This window comes from Varanus komodoensis, unplaced genomic scaffold (genome assembly GCF_004798865.1).
Source record: "Varanus komodoensis strain SLA01 unplaced genomic scaffold, ASM479886v1 scaffold11, whole genome shotgun sequence".
Taxonomy (NCBI): domain Eukaryota; kingdom Metazoa; phylum Chordata; class Lepidosauria; order Squamata; family Varanidae; genus Varanus; species Varanus komodoensis.
This window is the reverse complement of record NW_025335317.1, coordinates 20,093,789-20,110,031: the sequence shown is the minus strand read 5'-3', so window position 1 is coordinate 20,110,031 and position 16,243 is coordinate 20,093,789. Positions and strand designations below refer to the sequence as shown.

General features: G+C 42.1%; 1 protein-coding gene across 3 annotated transcripts in view; it reads left to right on the top strand.

Annotated features, from left to right (window-relative positions):
* Window positions 1-379: 379 nt before the first annotated feature.
* Window positions 380-16,243, top strand: part of MICU1 (mitochondrial calcium uptake 1) — a 156,277-nt gene continuing 140,413 nt past the window's right edge. For 2 of the 3 annotated variants that reach the window (XM_044420532.1, XM_044420531.1), the window contains exon 1: window positions 382-528. The gene's annotated coding sequence lies outside the window, so the exon portion shown is untranslated. Of the gene's footprint in view, window positions 529-16,243 lie in introns of all 3 variants that reach the window. The other variant, XM_044420533.1, reaches the window with a different exon arrangement.

Genomic DNA, 16,243 nt, shown 5'->3' with positions numbered 1-16,243 from the left:
GCTATGAGGAAAAAGAGAGCGATTGTCTTTTAGGGGGCATCCTATGTATGTTTAGGCAAATGGAAGTCCCACAACTTTCAGCATTCTGGCTGGAGTATCCTGGGTATTGCAGAACTCGCTTCCGTCTAAGCCCGGGCAGGACTGCGCTCTGGGGCGCCCTTGTTGCTTTGGCAGCAGCAGCAAGCAGCGAGCGCAGCGACGCCCGCCCGCCTTCTGCCCCGACGACCCCTCCGCGCGAAGCGAGACCTCGCCCGGGGCGGGGGCGGGGCCTTGCGCGCGGGGAAGGGCCTCGATGACGCCATCACGCTGCGTCCGAGGAACGGGAGGAGGCAGGGGCGGAGCTAGCGGGTTGGGGCCTGGCTTTCTGGCTTGTCGGGCTTCGCCTAGTGCTTCTTGGTTGCTTGGTGGGAGCTGACTTCGCCGCCGCCGCCGCCGCCCGCCGCCTGCCTCGCTGTCTCGGGCGCCGCAGAGGGGGACGCGAGCGCGCCGCCCCGTTCAGGAGCAGCGCTGGACCTGTAGACCCTGCAGGTAAGGCTGGGGTGGAAGGACGCCCCCAACTGAAGTACAGGCGGACGCGAGGGACCTCCGGGCACGTACGGCAACCACATTCTGAAGCGCATCCTGCCGGTGTTGGGCGAGCGCGTAGTGTACGAGTGTGAGACTTCTCGCAGAAGTCTCAAGCGGGGTTGGAAGTCTCCTTTGGAATGCCTTTCCCCAACACGAAGGCGAATGGGAGCCAAGGGTGATGAGAAATAAAGGCATTCTGTACATGTTCAGAGGGCTCTCTTGCTTGTCCAGTTCGCGGACGCTTTGGAAGCCGGCACGGAGTGCTCCCATTCCTGCTGTGGCCTGGCGCAAATCAACCCTCAACTATCCTGTTTCTCTGACCACAAATGTGGTACAGAGATGGCCTGGGCTTCTCTCTATCCTTCTGTAGCCCCACTCTACTGCAGAAATAAAGTAGCTATTTGTTTTGGTAAGTGATTCCTTCTAAAGCACATCATTTTTACAACTTCCTCTTACCTATAAAGCATGTTACACCTTTTTCTATAAAAGACCAGCTCTGCAAGCCTTAAAAAGTGTTCACATTTTGTCACATTTTGACCTCGTTTCTTCTGGTGGCCAATTCCCTTCCTTGTCACAATGTTGTTAGCTAGTCCTGACCCCTTTGATGTGTGACATAGTTTTGCGGCTGGTTCAGGATATGTATGTCTGTGGAACTAAGAGTTAATGATAAGAGTTGTAAAGCAATGTGTACCCCGAGTGCTAGCTGCATGCTTAATAATAAGCACGATAGTAACATATGTTTGTATACAGCAGTATAATTATCCACCCTCTGTACATAGCGCCCCCATCCTGCTCCTGAGTTCATTATCTATTGTATATTCTGTAAGTGTGTGGTTAGTGGAAATGAGGAAAAACATGTGGCACATGGGCAGAATGTGTTGTTGTTCTTTTAAATATGGTAATATTTCACTAAAACATTAAAAAGTTGAAATTGTTGTATAATGTCGGTTGTGCCCATTTCACTTAAGATGCAACAATACCTTGAAGACAGTATCCTCTTGCTTTCTAAAGAACCTGCATCTACCCAGAATGTCTTAAGAGGTTCCTAACAACACCATCCATATTTTCTGCACCTTAGAAAGCTTGCTTAAGAATTTTCTGTTCTTATGTCATGCAGGAAAATGCTTAGAAGTACAGCCTAATTTACTTGAAATGTAGCTGAGTCAGCTCAGTTACTTCTTCTGTGTAACTGCACTTAGAATTGTAGCCTTAATTGTTTAGAATTTATTCCTTTTAATAAGTCTTATATTCTCAACTATGTTAAAAGGCTCTGATAAAGTGCTGCACACAGTAAAACTAATGTGGATTTTTTTTTATTGTAGCTGCAATATAATATAATTACAGCAAGAACTTTGCAGTAGAGGAAGAACTTTCTGATTTGTTTGTGTGCTGTGCATGGTAAATAATTGGAGTGTGAATTTAGCAATATAGCATTTGGTTAATATCTATCTGATGTATTAGTTTTATTTTTATTCCACCTTTTCCCAGTGTGCTGAGAGTGGCTTACATGGCTGTTGTATTTTTATCTGCACAATAACCCTGTGAGGTAGTTTAGGCGGATAGATAGATAGATCTTTTCTAGGTAATTGAAAATGTACACAGAACATGGTGGTACTTTAGTTCCTGCATACAGACCAAATGAATAAATCAAGAACTAAGCATTAACAGGAACACTAATAAGTGTTAAGAACTGTGACTGTTCTTAACCAGTGCCTGGACAAGATACAGGTGCTGTTGATTCATCCAACTGGAAAATTTTCAACCTGTCCTGGATGGGGTTGCTCTCCCCCTAAAGAACAAGCTTGGGGATGTTCCTGGGCCCCGACTTACAGGTAGACTCGGTGCCCAGGAGCACCTTTGTTCAGCTTAGGTAGATTTTTCCGCTATATTCCTACTTGGATGAGCAGAACTTTGCCACAGTTATTCATGCTTTGGTAACCTCTCGCCTGGATTACTGTAATGCTCTCTGTGTGGGGCTGCCTTTAAAAACTGAATGTAATTCAGAACAGGGTGGCATGGCTATTGATGAGGACTGGTGCTTGAGAACACATCAAACCAGTCCTTCCTGGGCTGCTTGTTGTAGTCTGGGCCCAATTCACAGTATTGATATTAACATACAAAATCCTAAAATGGCTTGGAGGCAGGAAATCTGAGGGAATGCCTGTCTTCATATGGCCCTACCTGATCACTAAGATCTTTGATGGAGGCCTTCCTCCAAGAACCACTCCCCAGTGGAGTGAGGGGGAAAATGGGTAGGAGAGGGGCCTTCCTCCCCACTTATGGAATATGCTCCCCAAGGGGGTGTGCCTGGTGCTGTTGCTGCTTTTCTTCTGGTGCCAGGTAAAGACTTTCCTATTTAACAAGCGTTTTGGTGGCTGAATTGGTTTTAACGTTGTTTTAATGTTATTGCTGTGTGCCTTTGTGACTTTCTTGCATGATTGCCAGCTGTGCACTCTTTTAATGGTTCTTTATCTTTTATTTGTTTGTATTGTTCCTTTATTGTTTTTATTTAATTGTTGTTTTTATTATTGTTCTTAATGCTTTTATTGTAAGCAGCCCAGTGAACCCTTTGTTCTATGGAGTGGCACATGAACTTAAATATATAAATAATGCAAACAAAAATTGCTATCCTTGCTGAATTTCCAAGTCTTTATTACATTTACACTTCACTGTGGAGGTCACAGTATATACTTGGTTCACTTAATTTATTCTCATAATTCTGGGTGATAGGTTAAACTGCTAACTTCATGATGAAATAGTGAATTCTATAGCAAAATAGCAATTTGAATGTATGTTTTCTAAGTCCTAGTCCAACATGCCAGCCGTTCCATCCCTGCTAATTTTTCTAAGCCAGGAGGGGCAAGGATCCAGTATAGATGTTGTTACATAGAACTGACCAAGCACCATTATGCTGTATCAAGAGGAATTCACTCAAGAAAACTTGACCAAGCTGTGTGCTGGGTACCTCTCCTGATGCTAGTGTTATTTCGTTAGAGTCTAAGTCCTGGTGAATGCAAGAGATTTTATTCTAGGTGTTCCTAGCAAACGTATTGCAGCAAGCCTCTGATGGGTCTTAGATGGACCAGAGTGTGATAGGTACCAGCATGTAATCCCTGTAGGCAGTGTCTAAGATCCAAAGTCCCATGCTTATAGAATACTATTCCCCTGCCTGGCTATATATTATAGTGCCCTGCTACATACACTGACAAATTGAGGCAGTCCAATAGTTGCCCAGTATCAGGAAATCCATAGCCATCCTTGATAGGGTGCACTTTATGACCGCAGCTAGACAAGTGCCAGCACAGCATTGGAAATCAGCTGTTACTTTGAAAATGGAAACCAGGTTGAAAAGGATATGGAGCATTGACCTCATGGGAAATTTATCGAAGCATCTTAAAGCTCAGAAAAATAAGAGAGCAAAGAAGAGCTTTTGAAGAAATATGGTATACATTTATTCAGTACATTAGAAGAAACAGTGTAACTATCAGCAGCTCATAGCTTGGGAACGCTTTAAGATAAGAATAAACAATGCTCAGTAATCACAACTATTCACAACTGAATTCATGAACTTATAAGTACAATTCATTTTCTTTTCACTTTTTTGGAAATGCATATGCATGGGATATTTTGTGGGAAGGGAGGAGACAGAAGATCACACTACATTTTTATGTACTTGTACTTTTGTAATGTTTTTGAAAATGCAAAAGTAAAGATTATCACAAAAAAGACTAACTCAGTTCAAGGCAAATGCACGAGTGTTCCTTGTTTGTGAAAAAGGAGTGGAGTGATTTATCCTTCCTAAGCACTGGGATCCTCAAGGGCTCTTTTTTCCTGTTCAACATAGGTTTCAGTGCTACCATTCATGCATATATCTCTGTGAATAAAGCATGGAGAGTCCTGTCAAAAGCCGCCTCATTCTTGACAGTGACATATGCCTATGCATATGTATGTCCCTGTGGAAAAAAACAACCCTGTTTCACCCTGACAGAAACCTTGCTTTAAGCAGAAGTCTAAACATAACTTTGATTATTGTTAAAACTTCTGTAACGGGATGGTTTCTACTTTTCCACCTTCCCGAGCACTAAGAGACTTGAAAAAGAGTGGAAAAGATGGAGGATGCTGAGAAGAGTCAGCTCCAGAATGAAAAAGGAGGATCTCATTGTGAAGAGTGATCTTTTTGGCAGGTATCAAGAGGTGCCCTGTCTTTCATGCATTAGTCTGCTTAGATTTGTCTGATTCTGAGGAGGAGCAAGAGGGGATGGCGGTAGCTTGAAACTGTCAACTCCTAGTGAAGCTTCTCATGCAGACTGTGAGAGTTTGCCTGCCTTGGGAATGGGAGCAGATGCAGGGATCACTCCCTGGCCTGGTCAAGCTGCAGTAAGTGAAGTAAGCAGACCAACTTTGAAGGCTCTGGCGTTCTCACCATCTAGCCTTCCAGCAGCAAGAGCCAGCTTGAGTCAGCAGCTTTCCTGAAAGGGAGGGAAGGAGTGGAAATTTAAGTGTGGATTCAACTCGCCAATCTAGTAGCGGTCTTCTGTGATTTATACTGTTATGTAACCTGTTATGTTATGTCAAGTTTCAATAAAAACTGCTTTTCTAAGGGTTTCATTTTGGGTTTGATCAGGTGGGGGGGGGGGAGAAGGAGGTGACCTGCTCATGACATAAAGATCATTTAAGGCCTTTTGTTGGCTGTCTGGGAAAGTAAAGTGAAAAATTAACCTATTTCAGCGTCTCCTATTTCTCCTGCTGCACTTTACCTAAAGGTATGACCCACTGGACAATGTGATGGCAATGTTGCCCAGACTGGACTCAGAGAAGTACCCAAGTGTGCATTTGTGCAAGTCCAGCTAGATTTAAAAAGTTATGAAAATATTTGTGCAGATATGGTGGGCGGGGGGAAGCTGGTGAACCAGTGAGCCCTTCCAGTGTCCTGTTTGTGCACTCTGAAGTTGCTGTTTGCAGTCTCTGGAAAAAATGGGCTAAAAGGGGAAAAATTTGTGGTGAATGAAAACCGGCTAGTGGTCACAGCAAGAAGAGGAGGCAAGCTGATCCTGTGGCAGAATCCAGTGGGATGACTGAGTGGTGGGGAACACCCCTTGGCGTGTCTGATTATTGGCTGGCTTCTTGGTTTACACAGCCTGGACATGCATTGGCTTTGTCTCTATCCATGCAGGTATTGTTTGAATGAGTAGTTTGTTTGCTTTTGAATGAATTACAGGTTCTGTATGAAAGCAGAAATTTGGACTAATTTTTCTTTAACATTCCCTTCCACCTCTGGGACTAATGGGAGCATTCCTTTGTATGCTTCTTTTCTAGAAGTCAGATAACACTTCTTACACGTGCCTTACAGGCAAATGGTTGCAAAATTCTGTAGCTACCTGTTGAAAGAAGAGAGCACTTGGCTTCCTTATCAGACCGCGTTAAATACAAATTGTCACAACATGGTGTGTGTTAGCATTGCTGGTAAACAGCCTGCGGTTGATGATAGTGAAGCGGATGGGCAGGGAGTTAGAGCCGTGCTGCAGAGTGCATGAATAGAAGCGCTTGTATCATTGCTCTGTGGCAGTTTCCCACCTCCATGCTTGAAGTTTCCACATGAATTGTAGTTGTAATGTAATGATACATTTGTTTGCTGGGGATTCTGTTAAATGACCGTGGGCTGGGCAACATCACCACAGTTGAAATGCAAGGTAGTTTGCAGATGAATTCCGTGTTTGTACTTGAGCCTGACAATGGTTCAGTTGTGCTATTATGTGAATTGAAAACTCAGAGTGGGCAAGATACTAATTCATACCAGTGTCATCAGATAATACTAATTACATCTAAGTTGGAGACCATTCAAAGGTGATTTAGACCGCACTCCTATATGCCAGCATTCTCTAACCTGGTACTCTCCAGATGTGTTGGGCTACAAACAAGCACCCTCTTTATGTGTTGTCCAGCACATCTGGGGGGCTGCTACACACACATTGAGCTGAGTGGAAGTCCCACTGAAATCAGTGGGATTTACTGCTTAGCCAACATCCATAAGTTTGTGGTGTTATACTTACCTATGAAACTGCTCATACTGAGCAAACTAGTCTGCTCTGTGTCTGTTGATGAGGAAATAAGAAATTGGAGGGTTTCAACTACAACTTAATACAGAGTAGATGTAGTTACCGTATTTTTCTGTCTATAAGATGCCCCCATGTATAGGATGCCCCCACTTTTCTTACCGATCTCCAAGCGAGCAAGCTGCTGCCTCACTGCCACGCTGCACGCATGCCCACGATCATGCCCATCTCCCCCCCCGTGCGTGGTCGCAATCACCCCAGTCTCTCCAGAGTGCACCCATGCCCACCACCGCCTTTCAACTGGTCCCCTGTTGAAAAAGTTGGAGGACCCCTGGGCTACACGCTCTCCGCAGCATCAGCTGACGTCAGTTATATAAGGCTCATGATTGAAGGAAACCTTTTAGCTTGTCTCTGTAATCGGAAGTTTCACTAGTGAGGCTAGTTTGCAGAGATAAGGTATCAGCAGTTTTGCAACCACGGTTCTCCTCTCGGCCCCACGGTCACACTCATGCAGGGGAGATGGGTGCAATCGCGGCCATCTCCCCCACCCCCTAGCATGATCATAACCATCTTCCCCCCCCCCCACCCATCCTCGCGGCCATTCCCCCCCCCCGCCCCGAGCACAGCCACAATCGCGCCCATGCAGGGAAGACGGGCATGATCGCAATCGTCACCAGTTGCGGAGTTCGTGACCTGTGGAAAAATTTTTGTGAAATTTCTGTTCATGACTCGATTTGGTTGTGAACTGAGGCATTTGTGACTCGAGGTACCACTGTACTTATGTTAATATCAAAGAAAGAAAGCACCTTTGGAAGCCAAGGACAAGTACAGAAAGGTGTGCGCTATGTTTGTTTGTTTAACCTTTAGGGATTTTGTTAGATGTAAAAAATGTTTCTTCTACACCTGGGCTCTGAAATCTCACTGTTCCCGTTTCTACCACTTCATTCTCCTGCATGTGCAAGACCAAGCCTAAGAATGGCACAGTTCTCTAGATTTCCTGGCTGGCAGGAGCACTTGGCTTTCTGAGCCTCCTACAGCCCTAGTGGGGTGCCAGGGCTCATACAGGCACCCTTTTGACTTTAAAATGTTTATTTTTTAAAGGACCTGGCACTGGTGAGAAAAGCACTGGTCTAAGCTGTCCCAGCATTATTATATTTGGGTACATGACAGATACCTTCTGGAGAAACTGAAATGGCCGGTGCAGGAGGGATCTTACACTATTTTTCTTATTAGGGTTGGGCTGTGCAGTTCAGGTGTGAGCATTTTGTGAATATGCAGATTTAAGGTGCAAAGCTATTCATGTTTGGGAAGACTTTTATCCAGTCCTACAACTCTGAGCTCCCTAGCCAGCTTTTCCTAGCATGTCTGACTGATGAATGTTGAAAGTTGGAGGACTTGTCTACTGTATACATGCGTAGGATTACGCCCTTACTTGAATATATAAGAACCTGAATATATTAATTGCCAGTCTTAAGGCCCTTTTTTCTATTTAAGGTTGGGTAGGATTTCTTCAAGTCAGAAAATAGGATATAAATGCTATACATTACTTTTCTGATGAATAATTGGAGTTTTTGCATGTTTGCTTGGCCTGCCTTAATGGAATTATAAATGAAAGTTTGTCTGTTAGGGCAAGAGGAGAACTGAATAATATGTAACAAATGGGTAATTATTACTAAAATTATAAACATGAAAAGATTCAATTAAAAGTAATTTTGCATTTGCTAAATATGGAGGCAAGCATATGCAAAGGTTTCACTAGCTATTTCACTATTGTTGTTTTACTATTATAGCTTGATCATTTTATATTCATACTAGTTGTCTCAATGCCGAACTGTTTTAATTGTAAAATAGCTCCTTAAATACTATAGTAGAATTTGCTAGGTGACTTTCTAGTAAATAATTATAATGAATTAAACTCCTTAAAAACAAATGTCACTAGCACAGAACACGTCTGTTTCTTGGTTCCATTTTCCCAACAGGAACAATGACCCAATGATCACAAGGTGCAGTGCAGAACTAATCCTGACAGTGAAAAAAGCCAACAAATAGAGATTTAAGTTTCCTCTCTAATGAAGGGCTGCCAGGTTCTTCTAGGAGAAGAAGAAGGTCTTCCTCTCAATGTGATACTACAGGAATGCAACTGTTGCTGTTGTACCTGTTCATTAAAGTCAGAAAAGTATATAAAGTCACGGGTGGGAAGTATGCTTGTCTCATTCAGCCCAAACTGACTGGTGCACTGCTTTACTGTGCATAATTGAACCAGCACCAGGGACATTAAGCATGTTCATGTCTTCTAAACGCAGGTTTAATTGTATGACTCCCTTGGCTTTGCTGTATTTGAGTGGTGTGCTCTTGAAAAGGTGTCTTCTCAAGGCTATCGCAGACACTGTTCTGATAGAAGACTTTATAAGTGGTCCTTCGCGAAAATAGGAATAAAATCGTGGCTTCTGCTATTTATGTTTCATGTCTGGGGCTGAGAGTGATGATAGGTTGTAAGTATGATAGTTGGAAGAATTTGCTGAGAGGTGGCAGCAGCATTGACTTCTGATGGAAATCAGGCAATGTGTTAGATGGAGTGATGACTTTCAGGCTATGTTGGTTTGAGTTCTGTTCTCAAATAAATGGAATTTCCCACTTGGTTGGAATTAATATGATGACATACTAGCTAGAGCTCTGTCAAATAAATTACTTGGGTACAAAATTTCATCTTCATCCAGAAATCTAATTCAGATTAATTATAAAAGTACTGTGGGTAATGTTTTACCAGGTGATGCTGAAAAATGTCAACTTAAGTGAAAATGGCAGTGAGGCTCTGTTGGAAAAGACAGGCCTGGGCAAGTTAACAAGCAGCAAGAAGAGGCTGTCTTATTCAGCAAATATTATGCCAAGGGCTTCTCTCTGCTCCGACCTCATTAAGCATAAATTTAGATTCTGTGAATTTTAATATGCCTCTCACTTGTGATACTTTGCTGAAGGGGGATAAAAGAAACCTGAGTCACTCTACCCAAAACTGATCTACACCGGAAAGAGGTTCAGCTTAGGTTGCTTCCTGGACACACTGCATGGGATTTGACTTTTATGATGGATGTGCCTGTTTGCTTTCCTGGTCTTTTATCCTGTTTTTCTAAGCCACCCTTCTCTGCTTTAAAAATGCTCATTTTCCAAAAGGTGATGCACCTTGGCATGATAGTCGCAAGTTCTGCTGGTTCACAGTCTGCCTTAGTTGCTTGAGAGTCATGCGGTATCACTTAATTATTCTGTTTTATGCTCTTAAGGGAAGGGCTGTTGCTAGACATCTTTAATATCCCCTCTAGTTATGGAAGATTATGCAGCCGTGGTTTCTCTTGCCTTCATGCATCCATCCTTTTTGCTGTGGGGCACATGAAGTTGTCTTTTTTCAGCAGGCAGAAACATGGATGGTGGGACTGGGGGAAGAATGAAACCAGTAAATTCAAAGCTGGAGTAAGGAGTATCTGGAAATTGAGTGTACAGTTACACTGCCCCATGCATTCTGTGAGGCAGTAGTTGGTGATGTTTATAACAATAGAAACAAATTGGGGAAGAAGTAAAAACAAAAGACTCATATTAGTTACAATGCAGACCATCTCCCATGAAATAGCGGTATCCTATTGTACAGACAAAGCCTCAAAATGAGTGTGATTTGATTTAAAGAACTTTGAAAAGACTTATATGGATCTGCTGTCTGCCATCATGTGACCTTTAAAAAAATCTGCCATCCTTTTTGTCCATTTTTATTCAGCCATGAGGACAAGAAACATTTAAAATACTCCTTTCAAGGGAAAATGTACATATAGTCGTAGATCAGCTTATGTGTGTGTGCGTGCGCATGCTTGCTTTATTTTCTGGGACAAAAAGACAATAATGGGGCTAGCTTTACTTTTAGGAACAATGCTTGTATTCTGCTTTTCTGTCTGCTAAAGCCAACTGGCTCACAAAAATCTAAGTGAGATGATACGTCTTTCCCAAAATGTATCTCACACAGCATCTAGTGCAGTAGAGGCCTATTGCTGATTAGCTCCCCTGGGTACAGTGATAGCACAGTTATCATCTTCCCTGATCTGTGAGTTATAAGTCTAGAAAGGAGGATGGCATTTTCTATAGCAATTGATGCCAAAGTAATTTAATTTTCCTTAAATGGAATTAGAAGAGTGTGTGTAGCTTAAAACATCTATAGGTAAAAGTAGTGGAGCTGCCTAATCCTTTTTGAGAGCCAGCATCAGTCAGAGTGATAATATTGGGGCAGGTAGGTGAACTGATGCATCCATGGTTACCTTCCTATGCCCAGCAATTAGATGAAAGCTTTTTGTGGGACAGTCATTTCATTCTTCTCCACTTCTCCCACCTGCTTGATCACCATCTCTATAGATCTGTATATTATGATTTACATGCCTCAACATTGGAGGTGGCATAGAAAAGGTAAGGATTATGTGCATAGGCTTGGTGATGGCACAAACATCTCTGCTCATTTCACCAGGCTCTTGACTAGGAGGCCAATAATTTTGCTCAGCGTGCTTGTCCGGGTAAGTACAATGAATCCAGAGTTCCTGCTAACCTTCCAGCTTGAAGGGGGGCACAGTGATCCTTCCCTCCCCCCACAACAAAAACAAAAACCCAATGATTTTGAGAAAGTCTGGGATTTGTATGGCTAAGTAAGCCAAAGCAGACATCTTTTATGTTCTTATTCCCATGTCTGTTGGTCTGCTCCAATCTAGAGAGAGAGCTTGTGGTGTCATAGCTTAGCTCCAGGCTACCTTGATTCTCCCAAGGATCTAGAAGATCCCAAAGGCCTTTCTTTACCACAACTAGCCATACTTCCTTCCAAGTATGAAAGGAAATGACTTGAAAGTCCCTGGGTAAGCCCTGCATTTCTGGATTTGTTTGTATGTTTTTAAATAAATAAATCCCTGTGCAAAAGGTTTTTTCCCCTTTTGTTCCTTCTCATTCTTCCTCCCTTCCTCCTTCCCTCCTCCTCCTTCCCCCAAATTTTCTTTCCATCTTCTTAAGAAGCTTCATTAATACATGGACTCATCACTGATGACTTTTGAAGAGAAAGCTGCTGCTGCGGAGAGGGGTACTCCTCATTTTCCCCAAGGCTTTCTTGTCTTTGGGGAAGTGGTTGGAGAAATCGCTTTGATCTGCTCCACAGTAATGCAGTTTTTCTTCCGATTTCACAGGCTGTCCACAGAAGATGCAGCGCAGGAGCCAGTCTTTGCTAAATGGACAATGGGGAGCTCTCTTGAGTTACTTCCCTCTTAAGAAAATGATATACCACCTATTAGTTTGTGCTTGCATTTAGAGCAGTCCATTTTATTAGTGTACCCTAATGCAGCATCTCAGGAATCTGATTATTTGTCATGCTCTTTGCTCTCCCAGGGTTTAGCCCTTTCTGCCCTGCTCTTCCTTTCCTGCCTTCCTCCTTGAGAAGGCCATTTGTGCTAGTCTTTTTCTCTTTCTGTAATGCTGTAGTAATTCTACTTCTGGTAAGTTTTCTTAATACAGTTCTCAAACTGTATAATTTTGTTGTGATGCGGTTCCCCCACTAACAGTGACCTGGTTCTGTAGATCACTGTAGATGTGATGCTGCCAGTTGCTTGATCATGCTTACTTGTAACTGTTTAAGCAAGGATTCTTCCCTTTCTGAGAGTTCAGTTTCAACTTTCAGGGCTTACTAGTGTAAGCATGCCATTGAGGATAACTGTGACTAGTTAATGAGAGTTCTGCTTAACTGAAGATCTAAAACTCTTTGGTTAAGAAACTGGGGGCTTTGGTTACCTGTAATCATGGTTTGGGTGGAAGAAAATCTTTCTTTCTTGAAAGGAAATAGATGAGGAGGAATGGGTCGATTATTAACCATGCTTAAATAGACTAGCAGCATAAATTTGCAGTGTACTCAAGGGATTGTATTTATTTAGCATGTATATATCCCACCTTTCTTTGAAAAATCTGGAACTCAGGGTGGTGTGCATTGAGTTCCTACTTAGACTCCCTTCAGAATTCTGACCAGACACAAACTTGCTCAGCCTCAGCAAACAGCTGCATCCCATGGGGACTCTACAGGTACTGAGTACATTATGACAGACATCAACAATATTGATTGTATACTGCAAGAATATCTTCTGCAGACTTGCTACCTATGGATGTGCATACAAACACATTGCAGTGTATTGTTGAAGTTAAGAAATTGGGCCTCCAACTACCAGATAGGAAATGCATGCTGGAAACCTTTATCAATTTTGGTGATGGTCTTGTATTTCCACGCTTGTGTCGACATAGTTTGTCAGTGTTGTCTTCAAAGGCAATAGGGGCTTTGGTATTATTGGAAGTCTTAAGAAGTAATCTCATGAAGTGCAGGACTGCCTGCTAAATAGCTAGGCTAAGGAGGCCAAGAGTGTATAATGTATTGTCAGACCTATCATGAAGAATGAACAAATTGGGCAGAGACAGAGGCCTAGTGAAAAATGCTGCTTGTGAATAAATTCTTGGGCCTGAAAGTACTACCAATATGCTACTTAAGAACTGTGCTGTTTGGTTTTTTTTAACTCCCTCTTTCTTAGCAAATAAGTGATTTCTTTAAAAAAAAATCCTTCTAACTTAATTAAAATTAATATAATTGGCTTCATTCAGCACAATAATTTATTTGAAGGCTCAGCTCATTCACATACCTTCAGCTGTAAAGGCAGAAGAACAGGGGGCTCAGATGTATGGGAGACAGACAGACCTGTGTTATACAAGACCACTGTTCCCAATGTTAATATGAAGCTGACAGTAGTTGCCTTACTCAACTAATTCTTCCCTTTTCCTCTCATCTCGTAATATTTTATTTTATTATTTTATTTTATTTTATTTTTCTTCTATTTATTATATGTATATCTCTCCTCTTTCCTTTCAAGGAATTCAAGGCAGTCTCCATAATTTTCCTTCTCATTAAAATCTTATCCTCACAACAACAACCCTGTGAGGTGGTTTGGGCTGAGAGTGTGTGACTGACCCAAAGTGGGTTGGGCTGAGAGTGGGCTCCATGACTTGAGTGAGGACTAGAACCCAGATTGCCTGAGTCCCAGGCAAGCACTTCTGATTACTACACTGTGCTGGCTCTTCCTCCAGTTGTTCCATCCTTTCCTCATATCTAAGTCCAAAACTGTATAGGTTTGTCCTGTGTCTCAAGTAGCATTACTCTGCTCCGACAGATAACTCCTTTCTTATAGCATTGGTGTTGACCTCCAATATTTGTATATTTTTTGCATGCTATTTTTTCTTTTACAATTTCTTGACTTTCTCTTTTTGTGTGATTGGCTAAAGGTAGTGTACTTAAAATGGCCTGTCTGATTTGCACTGAGGTCTTAAAATGCTAGACTAGCAGTGGACAAACTTTGGCCTTCAAGATGTTTAGTCTACAAGTCCTTTTAGCCCTAGGCAAGAAGTATCAAGAATAACTGATGACCAAAGTTATGATAGTTTTTTGTTGACAAAAACAACCAAAAACATTTTATAGACTAAAAACTCTGAATGGCCACAAGTAATCCACCATTTGATAGATGAGAGGTTCTATCAAACTTACATTAGTCTTTTGAGATGTACATGCCACAGGCAGCGAACAAACTGGTCTGTGCATATGTTAGTAGACTGTGTGGATGCCAGCTTGGCTAGTTGGGGTTTTTTTGGGGTGGGGAGGTGTAAACTGCACCAGCACCAGTGATGCTAAGGCTAGGTAGGTATAGGTATAATGTTTCCCAATTTCTTATAAAGAGAAAACCCGACCCAGCCAGCTTTGTGCTCTCTTTTCATTCAGAGGATATGGAATGGGCTTCCATGGGAGGTGGTTGAGGCCCCATTGGTGAAGGTGTTCAAAGACAGGCTAGACATGCCCATGATGGGCATGTCGTGAGCAGAGCCAGCTGGAGCCAGGGGTCAGACTAGATGGCCCGAGAGGCCCCTTCTGACTCACTCTGTTTCTGTGTTTCTATGTTTTTCTCCTCGCTGGGCAAATTCTCTTTCTCATTTCAGCATTAACCATGGTATAACATTGCATCTACCTCAAGGCTAACACTGCCTAGAGTTATATTTAGAAACAGAGCTTGGAACAAGTTTAGATAAGCTAGTTTGCAAGCCCTAATCATGTTTAATCTTAACCTAACTTCTGATGGTAACTATGGCTAATAATGAAATACAAGAGTTGACCATTTGGAAAGGAGGGTTTATACACTGAGAAAGCTCAACAGTTACTTCTGATTTCTTTACCATGCTTTAATGTTAGGAAGCGTTATATCTACAGTGGGCCTGTGTGGTGTGATTATTTTGATCTTGGAAGTATGGCATATTTTCTGTTCCCTAAAATAAGATTTCATTACAAAAAGTCTGTAAAATTCCTTTGCACATGTCCAAGTAAAGAATTTCAGTAATCTGTGTACATTAGATGGTGGCTTTGTTTTAAAAGGTTGGCACCCATGAGTATTCTGCAAGATGGAAACAAAACGTCTTACTGCAAAGGTGCTTACATATTGGAGTCATTATTATTTCAACTGTTTCCATTTTTGCAGTTCCCACAGGTACCTCTTAAATAGATGTTGCTTGTGCTTGTACACAATGTTTCCACTGTAAAGCCTTTGCGTTTAAATACCACTTGCATCAGTAGCCAACTTTCCACTTTCCTTTCTACAGCCATCTGGCCAGAAATGAAATTCTGTTGGTTATAAAAGAAATGCTTTAAAAATGACATCTTAATTAAAGATATGGAATCTTAGGCAGACTTGTTCCTTGTACACTTTCTGAGATGTCTTCTCAATCAAAGTGTATTTTTCCTTTATATTTTAGACAAAATCACTTTAATGTACAAGGTATATCTCAGTGCCTTTCTGCTGTAAACATACTATATGCAAGTGGAAACTACAGATGTGCCCTGAGAGTCAAGATTAATGCATTGGAAAGAAATTGGAAAAAATAGGAAGTCACTGCAAATGCTAGAACTCTTATATCCGACTTGTTAAGGTTATCAACCTTTCAACCCTCAGGAGCAAACAGATTTGAAAGTGGCATAGGAGCATCTTCAGGTGTCTCTGTTCTGAAAAACAAAAATATTTTGGGTGGCACTTCTTTTTCTTTCATCATATAAACATGTGATGCCACTAGATTGGGCTGAACATCTGGAAAAACTTCTGAAATGTTAGAGCAATGCAAACATTAGGGAGGTCATATGCTTTCCCATCCTGGAGGGATTCAAAATGCAGCTTGACTGCTTTAACTTAGAGTCCTGCGTTGAGCAGATGTCTTAACCAAATGACCTCATTAGCACCCACCAACTCTACTTGTCTACAATTTTGTGGGCTCATGCTTTCTGCCTTTACAATAAAAGCTTTAGTCAGTATTAGTGTGATATAGATAGAAGCAGCCTTCTTCCCATCTTGATACTCTCCAGATGTGATTGGATTACAACTCCCACCATCCCTTCCTGTTGGCTTGGTCTAATGGATGTTGTAGCCCAAAACTTTGGGATGGCCCGAGGTTGCAGATGGCTGGGTTTAGGCTTCATATCACCAGAATTCAAACAGAGCCTCCTGGGCAGGGTTGCTATCTTTTTTGATTGTGGGCTGAGAGAGTGTTGTTCT